Genomic DNA, 27,162 nt, shown 5'->3' on the forward strand with positions numbered 1-27,162 from the left:
GTTTGTCAGCCTCTTTGATAATGATAATTATGTCAGCCTCTTTGATAATTTGTTTAATAACTTCAGGGATCTCTGCACAGAACCTGCCTCTTCTTACTGTCCCAGCTGTACAATTAGTTCAGTCCCTGTAATACATTATACCTTACAACTGCTGTTGGGGGTAATCATATATAACATGTAAACTGTAAGAATTGTCTAGTGGATATTCATATCGTACCTACTGGAATGTCAGTATGCCGACCAAATGCCTTAAATGAAACTGTAGATAAAAGAGATGAAAAAAATATTAAAGTGTAAAATCTGTGTATAAGTATTTATTCTGTGTTGGTTAAATTCTTTGCCAGGTTACATAGTCTAACTTCAGAGATTTTTAAGGTTTAGATAAGGTAATTGATCTATTGAAAGGTGTCTTTCAACAGAGGTAACAGTACAAATAGTTATGAAGGCTCTAACAATAGTTGCTAATCTAAGCACTATGTGTTAAATGAAGTGGTGATATAGTATTGAGTCATTATAGATATCAGTTAAAAATTAGTCTTGCTTAAATGAAAACAGTAGACTAGTTTGTATTGAAAGAGAAATAATGAGGGAAATAAGATGATTTACACATGAGGGAAATAAGGTGATTTACACATTGGCTATATATTTGTCTGGCAAAATGTCTTTGAAAGATATTTTAAAGAATAAATTAAAACCACACTGGTCTGAAAGGCCTATAGTAAGAGACAGTGAGAGATGCGGAAGTCAAAATAAATTTAGACTGTCTGCATTCAGAAACCTTGGCTATTGTAAGAGCTGATTTACATTAGAGATTATCAACCAAGATCTTGTAGCACTACGTGAAAGTGCTATTTAATTTACTTAATTTGGGTTATCTGAAACTTTGGCATCTGACCTAGACCAGTTGTCTAAAATCAGTTGTCTGATCACTGGGACGAAACAGCCACCCTCAGAGGCTGATTCATCTCAGCCCAAAAGAACTTTGTGAAACAGACAGGTATAAACCGTGTCTTTGGAGGTGTTTGGCTTCTGTTTCAGGTCTAGATAACTAGCTTTAACTGCAGGGCTCACTTCTGCAGTTAGTAGTATAGTGGTAGTTAAATCTTAGTTAAAATAGGGGTAGTTAAAATTAGTCAAGAAAAATCATTCCACTCTCTTCTGACTGTAAGTATTCAAGGGTATCTGTCCAAAAGCATGCACAATATAAGAAAAACCTACAAATTTTTTATTTTAAAGGCATGCAGGTTTCTAAAGACAAAGTGTGGTACAAAACAGGATGTCAATAGGCTGGATGGTTTACAGCCTTTGACTTCAAGGTTGTTGGAATTTGTGCTTGATGAGAACAAGTTTCAAGTGAGCTCATGTGGTCCTGTTGAATTTGCACAGGAGGTGTTAAGACACATATTTTAGCAAAATAATGGAGTTCCTTTGAAAGTAATTGTCTTTTCATTTCCAGGAGTTTGTGTTGTTCTTTGAGCATGAATTCTACTTTCATATATAAAACCTTGCAAGTTTTCTTCAGAAAAGATTGTTCTCCTTTATGTGTTAAGTGATCAGTCTTTGTATTTGCAATGAGTCTGCTTGAAAATATTTTTTTAACCAGTTTAATCTAGGATAAGGGTAAGTTTGCAAACACAAGATTTTTGTATATACTTTCTGTTATAAAAATAAAATTAATAAGATCTGGTACGAACCTGTAAGTTATCTAGAAATAAAAAGTGAGTTTGTAGGGTGAAAGAATAGCTTTTATTGGAAGAGCTCATAGAGCAGGAAGGGAAGAAATGAATGAACATTCCAGTGCACAAGTCTCTTTCAGATCTATTTTTTTCAATGTTAATCTTTTTTCCTTCTAATATATATTACTGAGCTAATTTAGAAGTCATCCAAGCTAGAGCCCTAGCTGGGTTTGAACATTTCACTTGTGGTAGGTTAAACCATGTTTCTTTTCACCAGAATGAAACTGTTATAAAAATACTTCATCTTTGGGATCGCTCTTGCTTATAAAACATCTTAGCTGCTGGAGGTGCTGGATAAGTATTTAAAAATGCTCCTATACATGGCATATTATGTAACATTCATAAATAATCATTAAACAATAATAATCAGGCTTCTATCCTAATTTGTTCATCTCTACTGGATTAATTTTAATATGCTACAGAGTGAGGTATTTGTCAGTATATACACTTTTTTTTTCTCTCTCTCTCTCTTTTTTTTTTTTTTTTTTGTAATCTGTCCATTTCACTTGTGTTTTAAAGATGTGTTTCAAAAGATACACTTAATATTTTGTATTTACACAATGTTTAAATGAAAAATATATAGTCTCTTAAAGGAATCCACTTGTACTTCATACTGAAATGGAAAATAAGTTGCGGGAAATAGATTGGAACTGCATATTGTGTGTCCAAATAACTGTTGAAAGAGCCATTTATAGCTGCATTTTCCTATGCTTTTATAGTGAACACAAAAAAAAGTAAAGAATTAAAAAAATAAATAAATCAGAACTGTGATTGAAGATAAGTAACTGCAGATGCAAACTCGAAGTGTACTTGTGTGTGGAATGGGTTATATTTCTATTTCTTTTTCTGCACATGGAATATCCAGGCTGTATGAAGACATCTGCAGGTATGATAATCCAGGTCAGAATATGTAACTGACACCATGCTGACACCAAAATATTAAGTAAGTAATACTGTATTCTCTACCCACCCCAAATAATTTAACACTTCCTTGGAAAAGAATATCAGCACTGTAATTGTAATTCTATCACACAATTATGGTCCTTGGATTAGGAAACCTAATCATTCTCTAATAAAAGGCAACAAAAAAAAGAACTTTTGTTGATTTAAAATTAAGAGGAAACTTGATATGATGGAATAAACAAAGGCTATCAAACTAATTACAAACTGGAATATATTTTTGACAGTATGAAAATTAGAAGAAATCATTTCCAAATGTTAGAAATACAATTAATGACTGGAATAGTAACAACCAAATTTTACTTGCTATGCCAAGTTTTATTTCCTATCTTGTAAATCACAAACAAATGTTATAAACAAGCCAACTGCTAGAGATGTGGTTAATCAGTTTTTATAAACATGCTGATGCTGGGTGACTAATTTCAAGCAATGAACGTAGAAAATACGGAGAATCAGAAAAGAAAAAGTTCCATCTTAATATGAATTAAGAGTTGGATATTTTTTTTCTTTTTCCAAGTTAGGTAAAAGAGCCTTGTAGAAGTCCCTGCACAGGAGCTGCATTGTAGTCAGCTCCAGCAACATCGTCTGTAGCCAATGTCAGGATCTCTCCATCTGCATCCCTTGATGTTGCTGCTTCAGCTGTGCCGTATCCTAGCAGGGGGCCCCAACCTGCCTGTGCACCCCATCAGTAGCACTTCTGCATCACAGTGCAAGGAGCAATACTTCTGCCACCCACAGTCATCCTTCTACTCTGACCTCACAAAGAAAAAATGTTCCATACAAAATGAATCCATAGTGAAAAAACAGTGAGTTTACCTGAACCAAATAGTTTCAACTCTGGACTCTGGTCAGAGTAAAGTTTCGGAAAGGAAACATTTCAAAAGATTGCCTTTGAATAAACATTATGAGATATTATGATATTATGAAATATTATTGCATGGGCAATGGAAACATCACCTGAAACATACCACTTCAATAAATTCACACTCTCCCTTTCAGAGGCCTCCATGTAAAAAAGCCTAAATAAATTGAGGGGGTGGAGGAAAATGGCAGCTATCATGGTCAAGGGACCAGATTTGATCTGCTTTCTGGTGCCTAGGGGTCTGACTGGGCTCTTGTATAACTGATTTTACAGAATGCTGGGCTAAATATAGGACCTGCCAACTTCAAATGAACTTTAAAGTGTAATCAAAAATACAATTCTGAAGTTATGATTTTGTGCCTGGACATACAAAGAGTTTTTATTTCCTTCTTTGAAGATCTTTGGAGACTTTTGCATTCTTCGTCTTCATAAAATCTCTCTTTGTATACAACAGCTTTCTTATATAGTATTTGCCCCTGAAACTGTGTTCTAATCTAACATAGAAACCACGAGACTTTGAGTAATGACCCTGTGTTTATTCTTTGCTTTGATTGTCTTCTATACAACAGCTTCTCTGGGGAAAAGACAACAGTATTCTGAAGACACTAATGTAGGTTAATTTAACTTAATGTCTCACTTTAGCCCATAGTACTTGCTGGAAGAAATATTAATGTGGGAGTTTTTCAATTCTCAATGTAGTCTTTGTCAGGAGTATGAGATGTCTGAAACAAGGTAATTAAAGAATCCTTAAAAATGTTTCAGTGTTATGATCTTCTTTCATATTTTATAGTTTGTCTGAAATATTTCAGCATATCTTTCTGAAAAGGAACTGAGAAGCCAGTCACATTAAATAGCATTTCTTTTATTCTAAACTAGCCCCCTGGTCATACTTGATATCATACTCTGTTGAGTTTTGTAGCTCTAGCTCTGAAACAGTGCTCAATACTTCACTACACTAGCATAGCAGAGATTGCTTTATAGACCTGTTTTGCTGAATAAATTTCTGCAAAGGAATATATTTGCAACTCTAAGAAATCTCCTCAGTAGAGTGACACTTTTTCCTCCCACTCTTAGGACATTTTCCTAATTTAAAAATGCCTCATCAGTAGCTCTGTATGTTGGTATGCCGCTATACTGCTTTTTCTTCCATCTCTGTGCTTCATGACGAGCAACAGTCTTTTTACAAAACTTTCCTCTAAATACAAAACTGTGTTTAACTCTTACCTGTATGTTTCCCAAGGACTGTGAAAATATGGACTCTTCTTTACTGACATTTTTTTTTCCCAAGAGCAGCATAAATGTAATTCTGTATTCACAAAAATGACTGGAATATAACATATAACACCATCATGATATCATGACCTTATCTTTTGAAACAACTCACACATATGTCTTCCATTTGTACTATACCCAGAAATGTTTGTTTATGCCAAACTGTGTTTTCTTTACATAATTAGTTACCGCTGCTTTCATGGAGTATTTCATCCAGCTTTTTCTGATTATCCTCATATGTTCACAAACATATATTTGTCCCTAATGCTTTCTTTAGATGCCTCGTGTCTGAGTTAACATGTATTGGCAACAAAGAAAAAATTGACTGCTTCTGGAGATGTAGAGGAGGTTTTGCAATGATTATTTTGCAGTAATTGCTATGATTTTCCCTTTGTAGGCATATGGAAACACAGTGAATGTAGGAATGAAAATGCTATTTTTTAATCAAATGGGTTATTGGTGGCTGCAGATAATGCCATTCATCCATTTGCGATTGTTGACAGTTGTAAGTATGCAGCTACTTATGGCAGCATAACAACAACAAAAAGAATGATAAAGATGGCATCTTTTGAAAATCTCAGCACTGTAATTTCTGTTAGAAATATTCTCCTGTACAAATAAAAAGCTAGTCTTAAAAGTTTAATTTTAAGAGTTTAAAAAATAAACAAACAAGTTTCTTCCTTTATTGGTCTCATGTATAGTCTCTGTCATTTACTCACAAATCCTGATGAACAGCAATTAAAGAGTAACTGTTTTGGACAAAGAGCACACACTGAACCAAGTTTCCCAGAACGGACCTAGCCAAAAGCCTTTCTTATTTGCACAAACAGATTTCATGTTTGTGTGCACAAATTGTACCATAAAGGGGCCACAGAATCAAGGTGGCAATCATCACAGAATCACAGAATCAGTTAGCAATCATGAATGCTAAGGGCCTGGCACTCATAGCATGTGCATTTCAGGGGAAGTTTACTTTGCTTTATAGTTTTACAGTCTGTGGGCTGAATATTTTAGGGATTGGAAGAGCATTCTTTGGGAGCACATCTTCAGGTTTGTTTACATCTGAAAGAAAGCAAGCTGTCTGGATATGGTTTCCTCTTAAAGGAACCCATCTGGACATGGTCCTGGGCAGGCAGCTCTAGGTGTCCTTGCTTGAGCAGAGGTTTTGGACCAGATAACCTCCAGAGGTCCCTGCCAACCTCAGCCATTCTGTAGTTCTATGAATTCAGGCTGAGCACTGAAATCCTGCTCCCTGTGTGAATCAAACCAGTAAGTGGTGATGATCAGAAGATTCGTCTCAGCAGCACATTCCTGAACAAAAATACAACATTAATTTGGGACACACAGAGTTAGTCAAGCATTCAACTGCCCTGTTTATCATACTTGTACTGAATTCAGGATTGTAATTATTTACAAAATGAATAGTCCAATGTCTATTCCCTTTTCACTGCCATATGTAAGGTTATTTTTTAAAAAAAAAAGTCTTTTTTTTTTTTTTTTCTTCCTTTTCTCCTAGAACAAAAGGGAAGCATCCTAAGGGACATACAGTACAACTGTGAGATCAGGCCACTCTCTCAGCCAAGTTTCTGGATGAGTGCTTTGAAAAATAACAGTCCTTTTCCTAAAACAATGGATATAATCCTGAGGAAAATTGTGCAATCCATCAATCCTGTGGAGAGTTATGGTTTGAGAAGAAGTTTAGAGAGACGGAACAAACAGAAGAGGAGGACTCTAAATTGGCAATAAATGCTATTAAATCCTTGTAGTTCTTGCAGTTTGACATCTGTTAAGTGTATTATTTGTCATTTAGCCACATATGCACTGTCAGAGTGTGCTCAGGGAGCAATTGCCATACCATGCAAGTTATGGTAGTTATTCTGCTCTGAAATACTAAAAAAAGAAAAATAGGCAGCTTTCCTGTTCCCTATACAAGGCTGAACCAGGTGGGGAACTCCAGCCATTGCCAAATCATCACCAACCCCAACGGATTTGTTATGGCAGGTTATAAAGAAATGAAACGTATTTGGAAGCAAAAAGGAGGGGAAAGAAAGGGAGAGCAATACACTTGTAGATGGTTTTCTTCAAATATTTTAGAATAGGTGAATATGGTGTTAATTAAGCTTACATTTTCAGGTATGGTTTATATGAACTAGGAAAATCCTAGCCTCTTCATGCATTCAGGCTTAAAGAGATAATATTGTAATCCATAGAGGTCAGGCTTGTTTTTCCTCAATTCAACTAAAGGAATAGAAAAGTATTTTCATAGCACCATTCTTGAATTTGAAGAAAAATAGAAAAAAAGCAGGTTACACTTATAGTCAAATTTAATGAACTGCCAATAAGCAAAGCATTCAAGCTTTGTCCTACTGAGTATATGCATCAATCTTACCCTGAATCAAGGTCAACAAACTGTGGTGTTCAGAAATGCTGAGTATCACTGCATATGCTTTTTAATGATAATGATAGACTTTCTCAATGACATAGTATATTATACGGGCAGTTCTTAACATTACAATTTAATGTTAATATTAACAAAACAGAATATTTTAAATTCCTTAGTTTTTGTCTATTTGTTTGTTGTTGCTGTTGTTTTATTTTAAACCTGGACACCTGTCTGTTACATTCAAAGTTATTGCTTATTCTTATCTTCAGAATTTTGTAGAAGTACAAGAAAATGTAGCTGAAAAATGCCCTAAAAAATTTGGAAGTCTTGCTTAAGACAATGAGTTGGGACTTGTTTATGAACTGTCTTTTTGAGAACTCACCTTTGCAAAGACCAAGCAACATCCAAGGGAATTGTTGCATTTTGAAGCTTTTCTGTGGTTGGTCCCCTTGGCAGAAATGGAAGTTTTCTGAAAATGTCCTTATGGTTTTTGTTTGTTTGTTTGTTTGTTTGTTTTTCACAGAATCACAGAATTTCTAGGTTGGAAGAGACCTCAAGATCATCGAGTCCAACCTCTGACCTAATGCTAGCAGTCCCCACTAAACCATATCCCTAAGATATGGTTTTCTCCTTATGAATTTTCTCCTTATGAATATCAGAGTGTAAAAAAGGAGGTTAGTTTTGTAGAGATATATATTTCAGCCTGTGTATTCTGAATGCTTGGCAGAGAATACATGAATATCAAAGGCTACAGTGATTTGGCAACTAGAAAAGGAAGGAACATATTTTTGCTAAAAGGAAATGTAATAAAATATGTAATCCTCACTGCCTTTGTAATCACCTCCCATGATACACTCTGTTGATTGGGAATTATTAGGCTAAGAAATAAAAAGCATTTTCTACTTTTCCTGTGACCTGTCTTCTCTGAAGGGCTACTTGTCTACCAGTTCTGTCATTTGTGTTATATATCTGTTTGCTAGTGTTTAGTGCAATTATAACATCTCTAGTGAGTCCCCTAAACATTAATTGACAAATTTGTCCCTAAGGCTAGGGACTAAGCCTAAGATTTAAAGAGGTTGTGAGGCACTGAGATTTTACCTAGAGTCCCTTTCAGGGCTGTGCATCCCTTGATTGTCTTCCACTATACAGTTTGACTTTAAGGTACTATTAGATCTTGATCCAGCTCTGCTTTGCCTTAAACATAGACTCAGTGTCTCTTTTGACAGTAAATTGTACAATAAATGAACTGAGCCATTGTACACTAAATAAAACTGAGCCAACTACTTCCTCATCTCTTCATACTGGCAGATGATATAAGTTGGATTTTTCATGATATTTTGCATGAAGAAAATTGAGTTTATAAACCTATTATCAGAGATGTTGCAGATTTTTGTCATTCATTGATACTAAGAATATAATACAGGATTCAGATTTATTTGATTATATTCTGCAATTATCTCTTTAGATGCTAATTTGAGTCCTACTATTCTCTATTTTCATTAACATTCCCAGAAATTTTCTCAAATTCTTGTCTTGATATTTTATCTTATTGTAATGTAGGGACACGTATGTTCAGTAAGTTCAGCAGATCTTTTTTTTTTTTTTTTTTTTTTTTTCCGAAGCAAGTGAAACCTTGTTGTAAATAACACAAAGAGAAAAACAATAGATCTATAAATATATACTGTGCCCTAGTGTATATACACTGCTTTAGTGTCTTTCTTTCTGCAGAGAAATGTGTTGTAGGTCAGAAACTGTTCACTGAGTGTGGTTTCTGTTTTGGGCTCAGGACAAAAAAAAAAAGGAAATCTCAGTGCTGAGACTGAATTTAGATTCTAGTTCTACATCTCTACCATCACAAATAGCTCACACTTGGACTTAAACACTACCCATAGTCACTTATTCTCTTTAATTCCTAGCACTCTCCAAGTAACAGTTTAAGTCCATGGTTATGCTGAAAATCTCTGCTTGGGCATGGACAGGAATAGCACGGGCTAGTGGAAGGAAAAAAGATTTCATCCATTTGGATGTAAACTGTGGTGTTGCTTGCACGTCATTGTATTTACTGTTGTTGTTATAGCTCCAGACTTTATTTCAGCCCTCTTAGTATTTTGTCCTACACAGGAGGAGCCAGATTAATGAGAGATTAACAGATATGATTGCTTTGAATGTAAGATTTGATTAGGAAAGTGGTATAAGAAACAAGTTCACCAAGTTCATAAATAGCAATATTTAAAATCCAATAATTTCTGCTAATTACCTTAATGAAATTTATAAGGAATCTGTTGTGGTTTAACCCGGCCAGCAGCTAAACACCACATAGCCATTCGCTCACCCCTCCCTCTCTGGGATGGGGGAGAGAAACGGGAAAGTGAAGCCTGTGAGTTGAGATAAAGACAGTTTATTAAGACAGGAAAATAATAACAGCAATAATAATAATATCAATGATGATAATAGTACTACTAATAATAATGTGTACAAACAAGTGATGCACAATGCAATTGCTCACCACCCGCTGACTGATGCCCAGCCTAACCCCGAGCAGTCCGGCCCCCCTCCCTCAGCTAGCCACCCCTATATATTGTTTAGCATGACGTCAGATGGTATGGAATACCCCTTTGGCTAGTTTGGGTCACCTGTCCTGGGTCTGTCCCTCCCAGCTCTTGCTGCATCCCCAGCCTGCCCGTTGGCAGGACAGAGCAAGAAGCTGAGATGTCCTTGGCTTGGTGTAAGCACTGCTCTGCAACAATGAAAACATCGGGGTGTTATCAGCACTCTTCTCATCCTAAGCCAAAACATAGCATTCTACCAGCTACTAGGAAGAAAATTAACTCTGTCCTAACTGAAACCAGGACAGAATCCCTCCTCAGGAATGGAAATGCCTTCACTTTCAAACTGGACACCAGAGGGCCATAGCTACAGAGGACAGGTCATTTGTCATAACTGCACTACATTTCTGGTAAGCAAATAGGCAAGCACCCCCAGGATAGAGTTTGACTGCTTTTTTCTTTATACAAATGTATTTGCCCACATTTTTCAATGAGACTGTGAATACACAATTTCTTCTGTGGGAAAATAGGTAAAGAATGATTATTTCTTGTGTACTTGATCTTTTTAACATATGATGTAGTCACTAACATACAAGTCACTAACATACAAGATCTAACAAGATGATTTGGGATCTCCTCTCCTTTTTTTTTTTTTTTTTTTTTTGTAATTATTATTAGCAAGGTGTATATACTTCTTTTGTCAATAACCAGAAAATATGTGGCATTTTGCTTCACTAAATGTCCTAACAGAAATAATATGCATTAAAAAACACATTCAAGGAATATTTATGTTGCACACATGTTTTATTGAAGCATTTCTTAACAGAATTGTCTTTGATTTCCATCTCTGATCATGATAAAGATCATGGTGTTCCTTTCCAAATGTCAAAACCGTAAAAGGTGTTAAAATATTTTCAATTGAGACCAAAAAGTGTTTGTTTTTTCTCCCATCCTCAGAAATTGTTGGAATATTGGGGACAGAAATTGGTTGGACAGAAACATTAGAGGAAAATAGGTACCATTCACCTGATAGGTAGAACAGAAAACTTTCATATAAAACAGCGTTTGGAAAAATTCTAAGTCTTATCACACAAAGATGAGTGCTGGTTAAGTTCAATGCAATGAACAGCTATCGACATACACGGCCTTTTCACTTTTGACAATTATTTCATGAGAAACATCTGATTTCTGTGAACATATTTAAATCACTGAATGCTTGCTGAATAGTTTGATAATTCCCATCTGCAGGTTGTTCAGAAACTTTCTAGTTGTATTTGCTCCCTTGGGTTGTGTGATTAATTTTATTGTGAATTACTCACAATAAAAACAATCAAGCCCTATGCCAGGGTGCCGGTGCTGTAGGTATGGCCAAGTACATGTATGCTTTGCCCATAGCAACTTGAATTCTAACACAGAGCATGTCACAAGAAGCTCTGGGAACAATCATAGACTGTGGAGAGCACACAGCATGTGCCATTGAGCATACAGCTGTAGGGCTATGCTTTCGTGCTGTCCAGACTCTGTCTCTTTGCCAGTAGTTGATTTCAGTGACGCAAGTCCTGGATAAGTATATGTAACTTGGAAGTACTAAATCATCTGAGATTGCTTTACAGGCAAAAAACTCCAACGTGTGTGTTCACAGATAGGTACAAAAGTATATGAATATCTCAGTCTCTTCCTCACTCTCCCATTTGTCATTGTAATCACAACTTGGGTCTCATTTTGCCTCCCTGACCATGGCAGTTTTGGCAAGAGGCTGTGCAGCAGTCCTAGGTCTTCAGTTGCAAGCAGAGAAGGGCGAGGCTGAAAATATTTTGCTATCAGCAGTTACTAGGGTTTGGACATAACTCAATAACAGAGAATTGTTTGTAATTGAGAATTAAGAGCATTTATACAGACTATCTAAAGTTGCTGAGGATTCACAAACTGTCCTGTCAATAGCTGTTGTCACAATGACTGCAAATAAAAATCATCCCACAAATAGTAGCCAGGCCCTTGTTCATGAAATATTTCAATCTATGTATTCAGCTGTCCTAAAATTACTTGTGCAATAAGTAAGCTATTAACTTTTGTATGGAGAAATTAACCAGCTGGATGTGTTCCTTTAGTGATGTCGCAATCCGGTTGTTCTGTAATTAAGATTCTGCACGACAGTGATAACTATTAAGGGAAATCAGTTTGCTGAGGACTGGAGGCAAGAATAAAATTGTTCCTTTTGGCTTGTGACTGTGACGTTACACATGAACCTTGTCCTTTTGGAAGGCTTACTCTGTTTCTGACAATACCCATGCTGCTTGATCAAAGCTGGGCTTCAAATCCAGTGAAGAATATCTGCTGTGTTGACTCATAATTTGCTATGCTGGGCACGGTCATGCTCTGATAGTAAAGAAATAGAAGCAATAGAGATTTGAAAAATATTTGTAAAATTGTCCAGATGAGGTAAGTATGTTTACTTAAGTAATTCCTGCAGTGGAAGGTAGTAGTCATCCCTGCACCGTTTTGTTTACTCTGACTCCTAGATACTTGTAATTGCAAACAATTATCAAGGATTCCCATTGACTGACATAAGTCATTTCAATATTAGACCTAAAAATAGTGCACATCTGCAGTTTAGCACAGTGTAAAACAAAATGTTACTGCTTGAGATTTTCTGATAAATAAGAGACAAAACAAAGCCACTTCTGCTCATTAACAGTGTTAAATGAGTTAACAATAGTTACCTTAATAATTAAATTATTATTATTATTGATAAATTGTTAAATTCTTCTTCTTCTTCTTCTTCTTCTTCTTCTTCTTCTTCTTCTTCTTCTTCTTCTTCTTCTTCTTCTTCTTCTTCTTCTTCTTCTTCTTCTTCTTCTTCTTCTTCTGTTCAATAAACCAGAAAGTCCCAGCCTACAGCTTCAGAAACTATGATGTTTTGCTTTCTGCAGATGCATTTTCTTCCCTAAATTTATGAGAAAAACAAAGTAGTGCTTAATTTTTTTGTTTCCATTGCCTGAGAATCAGAAAATTTGGAGTCAACCACCACAGGCACAGAATATGTTTTAGGGCCAGTTATCATAGTTATGGAGAATGTTTTAATGTAGCAGGTATCCTAAGCACTAGTGACAGACAAATGCTACATCAGGCAATAAAATGTTTTTGCCTTATATCTTATTTCTGTGAGATGTCTTAATTACCTACCACATTCCCCAATTACACCCCAAAATGCATCGTTAACATGCCATTTAACCAGCTGCTACGTATTACAAGATATTAGCATATATATATATATATACAATTCAGAACTTAATTTGGGTTTTTGAAGCATGAAATATTATATAAAATATTAATTTTATTTTAATGGATGGCCCTGGGTCTGACAGATCTGTTGAGACACTGTGCTTCATTCGCTGGGATACAAGGAAGGTTAATTGAGACAAGGAGATGAGAGAGCAATGAGGAGAACTGATAAGCAAGTAATGGTAGAACAGTGTTTAGCCAAAATGTGCAAAGGAGAGAGGAATGAATGATAAGGGCAGAGGAAGATAAAAGGCTCTGCCTGTCAGCAAGAAAACCAGGTTCATACTCTAGCAATAACCTTGATTGGGTTCTAGAAACACTAATTGGCACCTGTCTAGTGATTCTGTAAAACATTTCTGAAAACAATGCTGAATCTCAGTGAATGTGGTTTCAGTTGTTCAAGGTTGGATGCAACCAAATTTTAAGAATACAAGTTTACATGTTATCTGCATTTGAAATCCTTCATGGCAGCAGGTGGCTATGCTTGAAAAATCTTTGTGTCTGGGGCTCAACTTTAAGCCATCTTAAATGGGAGTATGAAAGTCCATGTTAACTCTGAGCTCTGAGCTTACATAAGCTTAAGTAAATTTGCGAAGCATTCTTCCCCTCCCTCACATTCCTTTTCTGGAGTTGATGGAGGAGATACTGGTCCCTAAAAAGTAATCCTAACAAATTACTGGGGAGAGCTGCTGAGACAGAAATGGGATAGAACATCACCACTGGTTATTTTGTTAAAAGAAAAATTTTGCTCAGAGAAACAAAATCTGCATTGCAAGAAATTGATTCAGATGCATCAACTTCTTACCAATGAGCTGCATCATAATGTGGGACTAAACTGTTCTCATACAAATACCCTATTTTGACTCTTGAACCTATTTACAAATAAGCCATAGGTAGAAGAAAGTAGAGCTCAAGGAGTTAGTACAATGTAAAACTCAGAGTGTCTGCATTTGTATTCTGCTGTTGCAAGAACCAATATTGTCACAGAAGGTGTTAAAATCTTCTGATAGTGATTTTTCTCTAGCAAGACAAATGGTTTATAAGAGCACCTGATTTTTATTGATCCATGAATAAATCAGTCGCTGCTTTGCTTTGGCCCTGGCTTGAAGATATGATAGATTACTATGGATCTGAGCAAGAAAATTAGCTATTAAAAATAATGCTTTGAATAATACTTTAAAAAGATTAAACAGTGGTTTTCCATTCAACTTCTACAATTTTTATTAAGCAACCACTGTGATAATTTGATGCACATCATACACATCATACACCTGTTATTATGCTATTTTGTGTTAACAGAAGCATTTACCTCACATCTGGACAACCCATCAGTCTAATACATGCTGTTGATTGTGATCCCCCCAGGCACATGATGAATAAATTTATCAATGCCTGGCTACTCTGTAAGGAACTGGCAATGCAGATCTTGTGTTTTGGCAGTGACAGCTTTGCTTTCTTTGTCGAATCTACTGAGGAAGAGTGCAGATTTTGTCTTGTACATGAAAGTATTTTTGTAACTCATGTTGCAAGCTATCATTCACCAGGCTAAGCATCCATAGCAGTGTTAGACTTTACTGAAAAAAAAAAAAAAAAAAAAAAAAAAAAAAAAAAAAAAAGATGTCATGAACAGTTCACATGCCTTTCAGTATATACCGGTTCTTTTAGAAAACAATAATCTGGGTTAAAGTCAATAGCTACATATCAAAGACAGAGAAAACTAGACTTTAAAAGTTCAGGAAAACACTTTTACAGGTGCTCTGTATGGAGTAAATGAAGGATATAAGTGGCTAGTTGCATAGTGGGTGAAAGACCCTCAGGAACAGGCAGGTAGAGGTTGCCTGCAGTGGGAGAGAAAAGTAATACTTTGTCAGAGCTGGGCATATATTTCTTTCCCTTTCTCATGACCTTTTCTAGCTGTTACTTTGTTATTCATCACAGTTCCCAGTTATGATTCAGCCATCTTGCTGAAACACATCAAAGAATATTGCATCACAGACATGAGCCACATATCTTATTCATGTGATGTGTTCTAACCTATTCCACAACCTTTTCCATCAAAAAAAAAAAAGGGTTTTGTTCTTTTTGTTACAGAAATTGTTAATTTCTTTATTTCTCAGGCATGTAAAAAACTAAAAATATATCTACCTCTCTCCAACCCATGGTTTGTCTGGTTTGGTTTTATCAGTTTTCTGATTGAGAAGGAGGACACATTTGCTGTAGGGATTCCTTCTTGGCTCATCAGGGCCTGAAAATTGGTCAGCCTTGCATTTGTGATCTTCTTCTCAAACTGTGTGGTGGAAAAAGACACTTGCACCCAATGCAGATGACTTGCTTCTTTTGGCTACTCTGTGTTATTCATGACATTTCTGTTAGTCAAAGGAGGCAAGCATGATTAGATCTTGCAATTGTCTACAGAGATACTCACAGAATCATAGAATATTCTGAATTGGAAGGGACTCACAAGCATCATTGAGTCCAACTTCTGGCTCCACACAGGACCACCCAAAAACCAAACCATATGTCTGAGTGTGTTGTTCAGACAACTGTCTTGAACTCCATCAGTATTTCCAGTGCTCAACCACCCCCTTGGTGGAGAATCTTTTCCCAACACCTAGCCTGACCCTCCCCTGTCCCAGCTCCATACCGTTCCCTCGGGTCCTGTCACTGTCCCCAGAGAGCAGAGCTCAGCACCTGCCCCTCCGCTCCCCTCGTGAGGGAGCTGCAGGCCACCATGAGGCCTCCCCTCAGCCTGCTCTTCTCTGGGCTGAACAAACCAAGGGACCTCAGCTGCTCCTCATAAGTCTTCCCTTCTAGATTCCTCACCATCTTTGCAGTCCTCCTTTTGACACTCTCTATTAGTTTTATGTCCTTCTTATACTGTGGCACCCAAAATTGCACACAGTGTTTGAGGTGAGGCCACACAGCACAGAGCAGAGCAGAAAAAAAACCCTTCCAGCTGGCAGTGCCAGGCCTGAGGCACTCCAGGGTACAGTTGACCCTCCTGGCCACCAAGGTACACTGCTGGCTTGTGCTCAGCTTGCCATCAACCAGAACCCCCAGATCCCTTTCTGTGGGGCTGCTCTCCAGCCTCTCTTCTCCCTGTCTGTACATGTTGCCAGGGTTGCCCCTGGCTATACAAATATGGAATAATTAAACTCATAGGACTGCCACGAGGACATAGTACTATTGGATCAAGATTAGAAACTCTGAGTGATTTAGATGTAAATGTGTGTGATTGTCCCTTGATTAAAACCATCAAGACAGGAAATAATGAAAGCATAGTCATAGCACTGACAGGGCTGGACTTTATATCATCCTCAGTCTCTAGTTTCCAGTGGCATTTTTCTTACATTATCAGAAGCAAACAAAAATTCCAAGAAACAAATAAGGAAATAATTATTTTTTCATGCTTTTCTAGTGAACTTTTGTTATGAAAAAAAAAATAAAATAATGTCAGTTTAACCATTTGTGAACTCTGCATTGATCTGTTTTACATCTAATCACAAATACTGAATATCAGCTATGTCAAAAACAGTTCTTTCTCAGGTTAAGAAAGAAATCTCCTGCAGATAATAGTCTGGATGAAAAATAGAGGAATTATAGGTCTGTGTAGGGGAAAATTTCACTATATTACAATGAGAAAATGAAAATGAATTGCCAATATCTAGCTTGAAACAGATAAATTTGACAGTCAAAGAACACAGAAACACTTGAATGAGACAAATCAAGTGATGAAGGACTCAAAAAAAATTATTATTACTTTTCCATATCTTCGTGAAACACAGCAATATATTGAATTAGAGGACACTACAATGAAGATCGATAAGAGGAGTATTATAAATTATATGTGGGTGTGGCTGTGTTTGGGTGTTTGTGTGCATGCAAAAGGAGAGAAAAAGACATAAAAACTGCATTAAAGACATAAAAACTGCATTATTTTCTACCACACAAATAAATAAACCTGTGGGTGACTGTGGGTGCAATAACTGACCAGAAGATGTTATGAATGTGTACTATCTTCTGACGTGTTTATTCCTTTTCTCTGACATTATTATCTGGTTTCTAGCCAGCATATCAAATTACATGGCATTATAGCAGCCCCATAGTCCACTAAATACAGAAATGCCAGATATCTTTAGAGTCCCTCCTTAATAAACCCTAATGCTCATCATTAGTTTATAATGTAAATCAAGTCACATTAACACATCAGAGTGAAAGAAGGGAGAAGCAACTGACTTACTGTAATACACATTGCTAGTCTATCACATGACTGAGAGTTATAAACTATGTAACTGTTAATTTGACAAATAACAAAAACGAAAGAAATTTATTGACAGCCAAATTTTTTACCTTTGTTTAATTTTGCAAAGTGATGATAAAAAGAAACTCCTAGATGTCTAGGAAACACTACTCATTGTTAAGCTATTAATTCATTAATAAATTGGGCTCAGATTTTCAAAGTTGCTTTTTACCTTTAAAGTGTTTTCTGCTTATGCCAATTATTTCAATATTGACACAGACACACTTTGCTCTAGAAAAGATGTTTCAGTCACTGTTACGTAGCAGGTGTCTTAAAGATTCTTATTCTTTTTTAAACAACAAAAGCATAGAATATTTAAAGCATTTTTACTGACTTCAGTAAAAAGCCTCTAATATATTATGTGCTTAATATACATGAGAGACATGATGCCAAAGGGCAGAAATTATTAAAAAAAAAAAAAGTCAAAATTAAGATTTCTATAATGAATCCTTTCTTCCTTGATATTTTTTGGATGTTCCTTTCACAGGGAAATCTGAAGACAATTTGTTTCATTCTGAATTGGAACAAGACCATATTTTGCAATGTTGGACGGTTTGGGAAAAGCGTTTTAACTTATCCTACTCCAGGGAGAGAATTGAGAGCAGACTGTGAGCTATGAGACAGCATGCACACTTCCCTCAGTTTGGCATTGCCAGCCACAGAAGGGCAGTTTTGAGAGTGTCAAGAATGCACAAATGACAGTGGGTATCCCAGGTCTTCTGAAGCTATTACTTTTCCTAGATCTAGAACACAATTTGCAAGAAGTCCCTACTTCTCTACCTAGATTATTTTCCTGTTTTTATTTTACTGTGTTTTTTTGTTGTTGTTGTTGTTGCTTGTTTGCTTGCTTGTCTCACATTAGGTATTCATTACCTATGACTATGCCTGAGGATTGAAATGCTGGATGGAATCAGTAAACTTACAGACCAGTTCATGATTCAGCTAAAAATCCTCTGTTGAAAAGTAAGGCCAAATAACCTTGCTAACCTACTCAGTAATTTCAAATATGTTTCATAAAAAATTCTATTCAAAGAACAGTTACAGCCACACATGGCTTGTGGTCAGAAATTCTTCTCCTATGACTCTGGGTAGCTTGAGAAAATAATTTCTTTTTGCCCTGTGTCAGCTGGGTGGAACAAGAAAAAGTAATCCACTGCTATTTATCCTCTACTCACTGAATACAAGAGAGCAGCTAGCACTCCTCATTTTGATAGCAATGATGGAGAGTAAGCAGTGGTAATCTGGACCACATCTGCATGTCCATCTTTTTATACCGGATAATAGATTGGGCTAGTGCCTGCTTGTTTGCTAGCGTAGCTCTTTACACTCATATTGCCAGTTTTCTGATACATGTAGCTGAGCACTTATGACCTTCAAAGGCAGTTGAGATTGCAATGGCAATAAAACCCACTGCTCTGGCAATTTACAGGATTGGGCAATTCTGGAAAAATTTACATGGCCAAATTGCTGTCCATCATCAACCACATAAGGACAGTTGGATAATGCCATTCTCACCCCTCTCAACTGTAAGTGTATGAATGCATTAAACATCAAGGATCCACATTTACTCCTTTGTTATCTCCAATTATCAGCTAAAGATTCTGTCATGGAGAAGAGAGATGTTTGGCTTCAAGAACAGGATTTGCTTAAATCACAGCCTAGATGTCTTGAGAGTATTAGTTTACTTCTTACTATAGCCTTTGGCCAGTATCAAGTAGACATGTTACACAACTAACTAAACCTGTCTTACATGGTGCAAGAATATTCTCCTGATTCAGGTAGGCAATAGGTACCCTTTTATTTTCCAATATATATATTTCCAATATATATTTATTCTATTATCTGCAATCAGGTTGGAAATACTTTAACTACAATAATCAGATGCTTTTTATACACACTTAAAAATTTTTTGTAAGCAATACAACCATAAATCATGCAATGTTGTTTCTGCTCCTCAACTCAGTATGTATTACAGGAGATTACTGATAGATGAGTAGCTAGTTGGTATATTTTTTCATTAGAACCCAGAGACATAAACTGTGAATAATGAATAACAATATTTTGGAAACCATAACAAATTGAACTAGAAGTTTTTATTGCAATAATACATTTTTATGTAGAAATGGGTTACAACTTGAACCACTTTCATTAGAAAGTTTATTTATTTATTTATTTGGAGTAGAATAAATATACAACATCTAAGAAAGTAATGTTTTTAACTGAAAAATACAGTTTTATGACCTAGTTCCTGTAAGTCTGTATTAAGTCATACCGATGTATTAATTCAAAATCTGAAGTCTTTTTCTGAAAAACAGATCTCTTCAAACATAATTTATTTGTAAATGCAAAATTAATGCCTTCTAAAAAAAATAACTATGACCACATCTCAATCAATGTTATATATGCAATAAAAATACAGTAAAGAAACGTTATTTACAACCATTGAATCATAAAATCATAGAATGGTTGGGGTTGGAAATAGTCTGCACTATTTCCAGTCCTGGAGTTATCTCAGGAGGAATTAGTTCAATCCTGGCTGTATTTTGTTCTTAAAATGACTGTTGCTACCAATTATTTATTTATTTGTTTATTTATTTATTTATTTATTTATTTTATTTTTCTTAGGTTCTCACGGACATCCTCTTGTGTATCTTGTGATTCCCCTTTTCTACTTCTGGCAATTCATCCTGGGGATGGGCTCATGTAATATTTCTAACCTTAATGAATAAAGTTTAGATCTGAGTGATTGTGTGTATTATAAATTACCCATTTCATTATAACATGAATGAATAGCTAAGTAATTTGGTGAACAGACCAGGGAAGTGTTTTTGGAGAACCAAGATCTGGAAGTTGTGCTTTACCAGTTTTGCCCAGATATGGCATTCAACAAGTAATTTCCCTCCAATTTCTGCTTATGCTCTTTGTCTTAAGGTGACAATCGGAATAGACTGACTCTTAAAACGGTGTAGAGAACCTACATCCCAAAGGCCCCTGACTTTGCTTATAGCTACCAGAACATGAATGCTAGGCAATGACAACATGTTAATGCTTCAAAGGAGACTCAGAAATTCAAATGAAAATACTATCAGTAAATAAATATCTAGGGTGAATATATTTAATACATCAAGATCTAGAAGAGCTCCTTTCAAACTTGTTCATGCATATTGCTCATGGATATACTTTCACTTTATAAGGGTGAAAGTAAAAATGCCAACAAGTCAAATTTATAAAGACGTATCTCACAAAGGTACCCAAAGCCTAAGGCAAGACAGCTCATGGGGTACCTGAAGTAGCTGGAGTAAAACAGGCATTTAGCATTGATTTCCAATAGAATTTCCATAGAAAGTCCAAACAAATTAAATACAAGACTTAGCTGGACAATTTTAAACACTGTCAAGTATTTATCTACACCTTAGAGTTTAGAAATCAGATCACACAGCTGAAATCTTAAGAAGTCCTTTGTTTATGTAATAACCACTTCAATTGTGTAAGGTAATTTTTAGGCACAGCTGAATATCAGAGGTGCCAATTTTCCTTTTAATACTGTAAAGGTTTTTTTGAGTGTGATGTCTTTGCTGTGAAATGTTGTGTAATGCAGGATTGTATTTCATGGCACTCACAATGCAGGATTGCACTTCATCACGCTTGTAATGTTCTGATTTCAGCTGTCAGTAAAGTCCCCTAACAACTAAGGATCAGAAGGGAATCACGAGTTTCAGATGTTAGTATTATTATTTTTTTATTATTATTTTTTGTTTTGTGGGTGTGTGTGTGTTTGAGTGTATGTGAATGCTAATACCTTTGAATCCCAGGGTAATGTGTGTCTTCACAAATTCGTCAAATACTTTCAAACACCAAGGGCACAAACACAAAATTTCCTTCTGCATTTTTTCCCTCTTCATAGAGGTGAATGTTCACGTGAATCTTTTATTTTCTCCAGGACACAGTAAAGATATATGGGGCTGTGAATATGTTTTTATATATCCAGATTGTCCATGAGATTTTCTTTGCTTATTCATATTCTGCAAAGGAGTTGGTTCTAATTACTGATGGATTAGTGTGCATTCCAAATCGCGGTAAAATAACTGGGTGGAGAGAACAGCTGTTGATACTTCCATAATAATTTAGAAAGCTAGTGGCTTGTAGCTGCAAAACAAATGAGCCAGATTGTACACCGTAACTATGTTGAGTCTGAATGTACATGGAGCAAGTTTTGTTCCATTACACAAAGAATATTACTGCATGAATGTTCTCATTGATCAATAAAAGTAATTACAGAGCACAGTACTGTCGATAGGAACCTGACAGAACTTTTTTTCTCTCAAATTTCTACCCACCTCTATTGAACAATTTTTTCTCCCTAAGGGGAAGATACTCTGAACTACTGGAAGTGAGCTCTAGTTTAGTTCATAACGGTAGGCTTTTTTTTTTTTTTTTTTTTTTTGGTAAGCAATGTATTATATGACAGAGATTATCATTGTTTGTCAATAGGTATATTAATTAATAACACTATCCTCAGTAACATAGTCATGCAAGACCAGTTATTTAAGGAATATTACATTAAATTTATGAGTTACTGTGTGTATCACTATGAAGTATTGGAACAGGCAGCTCAGGGAACCAGTTGGATCACCATCCCCCAAAATTTTCAAAAAATTTGTAAATGTAGTGCTTAGTGACATGGTTTAGTAGTGGAATTGGCAGTGCTAGGTTAAAGGTTGGACTAGATGATCTCAGAGGTCTTTTCCAACCTAAATGAGTCTATGATTCTATTAATCATAAGATATCTGTTTACTGCTATAAACTCCTTCATATCACACAAATATATTGACTAATAACACTAGAGCTAATCTATGATTTATTTGCAAATGTCTGCATTGCCTTTTAATTATTATTTTTTATTATTTAGCAACTGTATGTTTTCTGTAGGAAATCATTGGCAACATCTGCTGTTCATGGAGCCAGAGATGGCCTCTCCAGACAAAAAGGGGCTCCAGCCTCCACTGAGTTCCCATGGAATTTGTGGAGGAAGCTGGGGTGGGCTGGCACCTTAGACAGGGGCAAGATCAGGGCACAGCTCTGTGCTTGCTCAGTGGTGACCAGGTTGTACCACAGTGCTCCTGGGAATGCACCTGGATCCCAGAGCCTCTACAGGGCCTAGAGAAGACAATCAGAGATAGCCTGCCATGGTGTGAAACCATAAATCCCAGCTCCCCAAATGCACATGACCTCTTTCCCCCTATCCATTTTCAAAACTAGATACAGAAGCAAGTTGTTAATGTCAGAAGACCAAGATTAACAGAGCACAAATGTCTTTTGCATATGTTGTGTTCACTTTTTTGATCTTTGAATTTCTGATTTTGAACACATATGTTGTGTTCACTTTTTTGAAGTTTTTGTTCTCCTAGTGATCAGAGGCAAGCATCCGTAATTAAAATTATCCTACAGTATAATTCTTGAGAAAAGGGTTAGAAAAGGTGTAAAAACATACTCAAGTGAATGAAAACAAAGTTTTATGGAGTGGAACTTTGTTTTAGAACTTCACAGTGAAAATCTGATAGTAGCTCAAGAGGAAGAGATAAAACACAACTTATGTGGACTCGGACTCCCACCTGTGATATTTGATATTTTAGTTCCAAACCAGCTCATAAAGAGCTGTTGATACTTACAACTTTAGAAACTGATTACTTGTGGATGCAAAGTCTTTGGTTTTTATTCCCTTCCCGTGTCTTAAACCTGTGGATTTTGTAGTTGTAATTATATTGAGAGAAAATCATAGAATCATAGAATATCCTGAGTTGGAAGGGACCCATAAGGATCATCAAGTCCAACTCCTCACACTGTACAGGACTACCCAAAAGTTTAGACCATGTGACTAAGTGCACAGTCCAATCGCTTCTTAAATTCAGACAGGCTTGGTGCAGTGACTACTTCACTGGGGAGTTCAAGTGTGCGACCACCATCTCGGTGAAGAACCTCTTCCTGATGTCCAGCCGAAACGTCCCCTGCCTCAGCTTAACACTGTTCCTGTGGGTCCTATCACTGGTGATTACGGAGAATAGGTCACCTGCCTATCCACTCCCCCTTGTGAGAAAGTTGTGGACTGCAATGAGGTCCCCCCTCAGCCTCCTCTTCTCCAGGCTGAAAAGGCCCAGTGACCTCAGCCGCTCCTCATATGTTTTCCCTTCTAGGCCCTTCACCATCTTCGTCGCCCTCCTCTGGACACTCTCCAACAGTTTCATGTCCTTTTTGTGCTGTGGTGCCCAGAACTGCACACAGTACTTGAGGTGATGCTGCTCCAGTGCAGAGTGGGACAATCACTTCCCTCGATCAACTAGCAATGCCATGCTTGATGCACCCCAGGACATGGTTGGCCCTCCTGGCTGCCAGGGCACAGTGCTGGCTCATATTCAACTTGCTGTCAACTACAACTCCCAGATCTCTCTCTGCAGGGCTGCTCTCCAGTGTCTCATCGCCCAGTCTGTACGTATAGCCAGGGTTGCCCTGTCCCAGGTGCAGGATCCGGCACTTACTTTTGTTAAACTTAATGCGGTTGGTGATTGCCCAGCTCTCCAATCTGTCCAGATCTCTCTGCAAGGCCTTTCCACCCTCATCCGAGTCCACAACTCCTCCAAGCTTGGTGTCGTTGGCAAATTTGCTCAGAACTCCTTCTAGTCCTACATCCAAATCATTTATAAAGACATTGAAGAGGACTGGCCCTAAAATGGAGCATTGAGGGTCTTTTAGAGGAGCATTTTCACCTCTAGGGTGAAAACTGGCCTAGGGTGAGAGTGGCCTTTGTTCAATACTTAGTTGGTAATTAGGTAGGTTACCAGGAAGTAACAATTCAACATTAACTGATGAGCTGATCAAGCATAACAAAATCCATTAGTGTTGCCAGACATTGTTGTGCTGCTGCTTTTCTGAGCCAAGCTGATCCTCAATTTCCAACAGGCTGTGAAAATATTCCAATTATATAGATATGTATATACGTATATACATACATACATACCTACATATATATATATATATATTTAGTGAAGCCTTCAAGACTGTAGCACTGAAAGGGGCCTTTTGAATCTTTGTGTTCACTTCCCCACAGTCACAAGAACCTGTGTAGTAGATGTTGAGACCAGAAAGCACAAGGGAAGCCACTGAATACTCCCCCGGATCTTCTAGAAAATGTCTGATCTTCAACATACAAGGCTTCAAAACGGTGCACTGTGAATCTAACTGAACTACAGATACGAACAAAATTCCACTTAGTCCTCTAGGTACTAAGACCAATGTATTTATTCTCTTATGTCAGATGAAAACTCTAGGGAAAAATAGTTCTTTTTCTCTAAGATTGTAATGATAAGCATTGTAGAAAGTAGTGGGAATTCTGTATTATAGTGCTGTGGGAAGCTGTGTCCTTCAGGTTTTATGTTCTCAGCAGGATCATGTGGCAAAAATATTGAGACAAAAATATGGAAGGTCAATAATTTTGCAGCCTGGTAGCTATCCAGTTGTATATATAACTCATGATCCATCTCTTGTTCCAGTGGAAATTTGTAGTAAATATTAAAAAGGCTTTAACAAGAGCAACTGACGGTGGTCCAGGACAGGACACCATTCTACGCCAGAGCTTATTGCCTTATTCTGACAAGTAGGAGATTTTGGTTTAGTTTGCTGCTACCTTAGCAAATGCAGGAGAAACCTAAAGTTGGATTTTTCCACTTGTGAATTAATATTTGAGTTGCTGAATTGTTTGTATAAAGGCAGGTATCTTTCTTTCTTTCTTTTGAGCTTTAAGCAAAAAGATGGAAGTGATTATCTCAGTGAGGTCACAAAATCACAGAATGTCTGAGGTTGGAAGGGACCTCTGAAGATCATCTAGTCCAACTCCCCTGCCAAGCAGGATCACCTAGAGCACATTGTGCAGGATGGCATCCAGGTGGGTTTTGAATATCTCCAGTTCTCTCAGCCTGTCCTTGTTTGACAGGTGCTCCAGTCCTCTGATCATCTTAGTAGCCTTCCTCTGGACTCTCTCCAGCAGTTCTATGTCCCTTTAGTACTGGGGAGCCCACAACTGGTCACAATACTCCAGGTGTGACCTCCCCAAGGCTGAGTAGAGGGGGAAGATCATCTCCCTAGACTTGCTCACAACACTCTTCTGAATGCACCCCAAAATACTGTTGGCCACAACGGCACATTGCTGACACATGATCAGACTTCTGTCCACCAGGACTCCCAGGTCTCTCTCTGTAGAGCTGCTCTCCAACAGGTCAGCCCCCAGACTGTACTGGTGCTTGGGGTTATTCCTCCTGAGGCACAGAACCCTCAGTTCTTGCCTTCAAAGCCTGAGCAGGGGAAGGCGTCTCCTTCCCACAAAGAGTTTTGCATTCAAAACCTGGAGAATAGCAAGTCTCCCTAACTCTCCTATCTCCTACAAGGAGCATCTGTGTACAGTATGCTGACCTTTGTGGATCACACATTCAGTGAGAGTTTGGAGCTCCAGTCTAATGTTAACATTTTCTGAGTGGTACTGCCAGTTTAAAAAAAAAAACATTCATCTTTGCTTACTTCCAACACCTAGTTCTTCACTTCACTCATTCCTCTTAAAGTCCTCTTCAGTTTTGCTTATGTCATGCTCTGCATGAAAGAGCAAATGGATAAAAGAATAGGAAACAGATGATTTTTTAAATTATTATTATTTTTTCTTTATGAAAGGTTTTTCTCTAATGAAATTATGATGAGAAGCAAGACCCACAGGTATTCTATTCCTCCTGTGGCACTGAAAAAAAAAAAAAAAACACAAAACAAAAAACAGTGAATTATGTAGGAATGCAGAGCTAGCATTGTGAAGCTGAGCCTGTATCTGAATTATGATTCCTGCATTAAGAACAAGAATCACTAAGACCAATGACAGTCCCGAAGAGGTCATTTCTACCTCTGTACTAAATTTGGTAACAGTAGCAGTCCAGTTTAGAGCATTTTGTAGTAAGTATGTAAGTGAGCCTTGAATATTTTCTGTTATACAAAAGGCAAATATACGTAATATGAAGAGCTCAGTCCTGCACTCAGTTTCATGAAAACTGAAATCTCTAGTGCAACTCCTTATCTTCAAACAATTTGGATCATGTAAGGAACCTCATGTGACTTCTGGTCTGAGTACAAAGATTGCCATCTAAGGTCTTGTACTGTACAGGATTATATTGTTACAAAGGAGAAAAGACTGATGTTGTTCATGCCAAATAACACTTTCTTTTTAATCTATATCAAGATGCAAATAACCTAAAGGAATTTACATCTTGTATGTAGTATCATGTTGATGTAGGGTCCATGTAATTGCAATGAATCTAGCTAGAGAGACAGGAAGCATGCTGTTGCTGATCTTATGACTCATTTTTTCAACAGCTATAATTTCTAACCTCTTCTGGAGCTTGACATCTAAACACTGGGATTTAGCAATCCCAATTCTTTCCTCAACTCTTTTCATTTCTTACTAATTGGAGCAAGCAAAAAATAATTGTTTTATCTTGTTTTAAATTTTATTTTCTTTACAAATTACATGTTTTATAGACTAAACCTTTAAAAGTGTTAGTTGCTTCATCATTTCATATTACAAGTTTTAAATTCTGATGTGTATTAGAACCTGAATATAGTGAAAAATATGTAGGGTGACACTCATACAAGAAATTACTGTTTTTTTTTTTTGTCTTTTAATTCTTAATAAAGAAGAGCTGCATTAAATGTCTGATGCTCTGAGTGCCAATCTGCAATAAGTCACATACATATCAAATTGTGTTGCAAGAATAAATTCTGAGGATTAGAGACAC

At 36.8% G+C, this 27,162-nt stretch overlaps 1 long non-coding RNA gene across 2 annotated transcripts in view; it reads left to right on the top strand.

Moving 5' to 3' along the window:
• LOC311432744 overlaps nt 1-20,084 on the top strand; it is a 64,251-nt gene extending 44,167 nt beyond the window's left edge. For both annotated transcript variants that reach the window (XR_014690284.1, XR_014690285.1), the window contains exon 4: nt 19,967-20,084. This is a non-coding gene — a long non-coding RNA (uncharacterized lncRNA). The remainder of the gene's footprint in view (nt 1-19,966) is intronic.
• The last annotated feature ends 7,078 nt before the right edge of the window (nt 20,085-27,162 follow it).

The sequence above is a fragment of the Aythya ferina genome, assembly GCF_964211825.1.
Source record: "Aythya ferina genome assembly, chromosome: 2".
Taxonomy (NCBI): domain Eukaryota; kingdom Metazoa; phylum Chordata; class Aves; order Anseriformes; family Anatidae; genus Aythya; species Aythya ferina.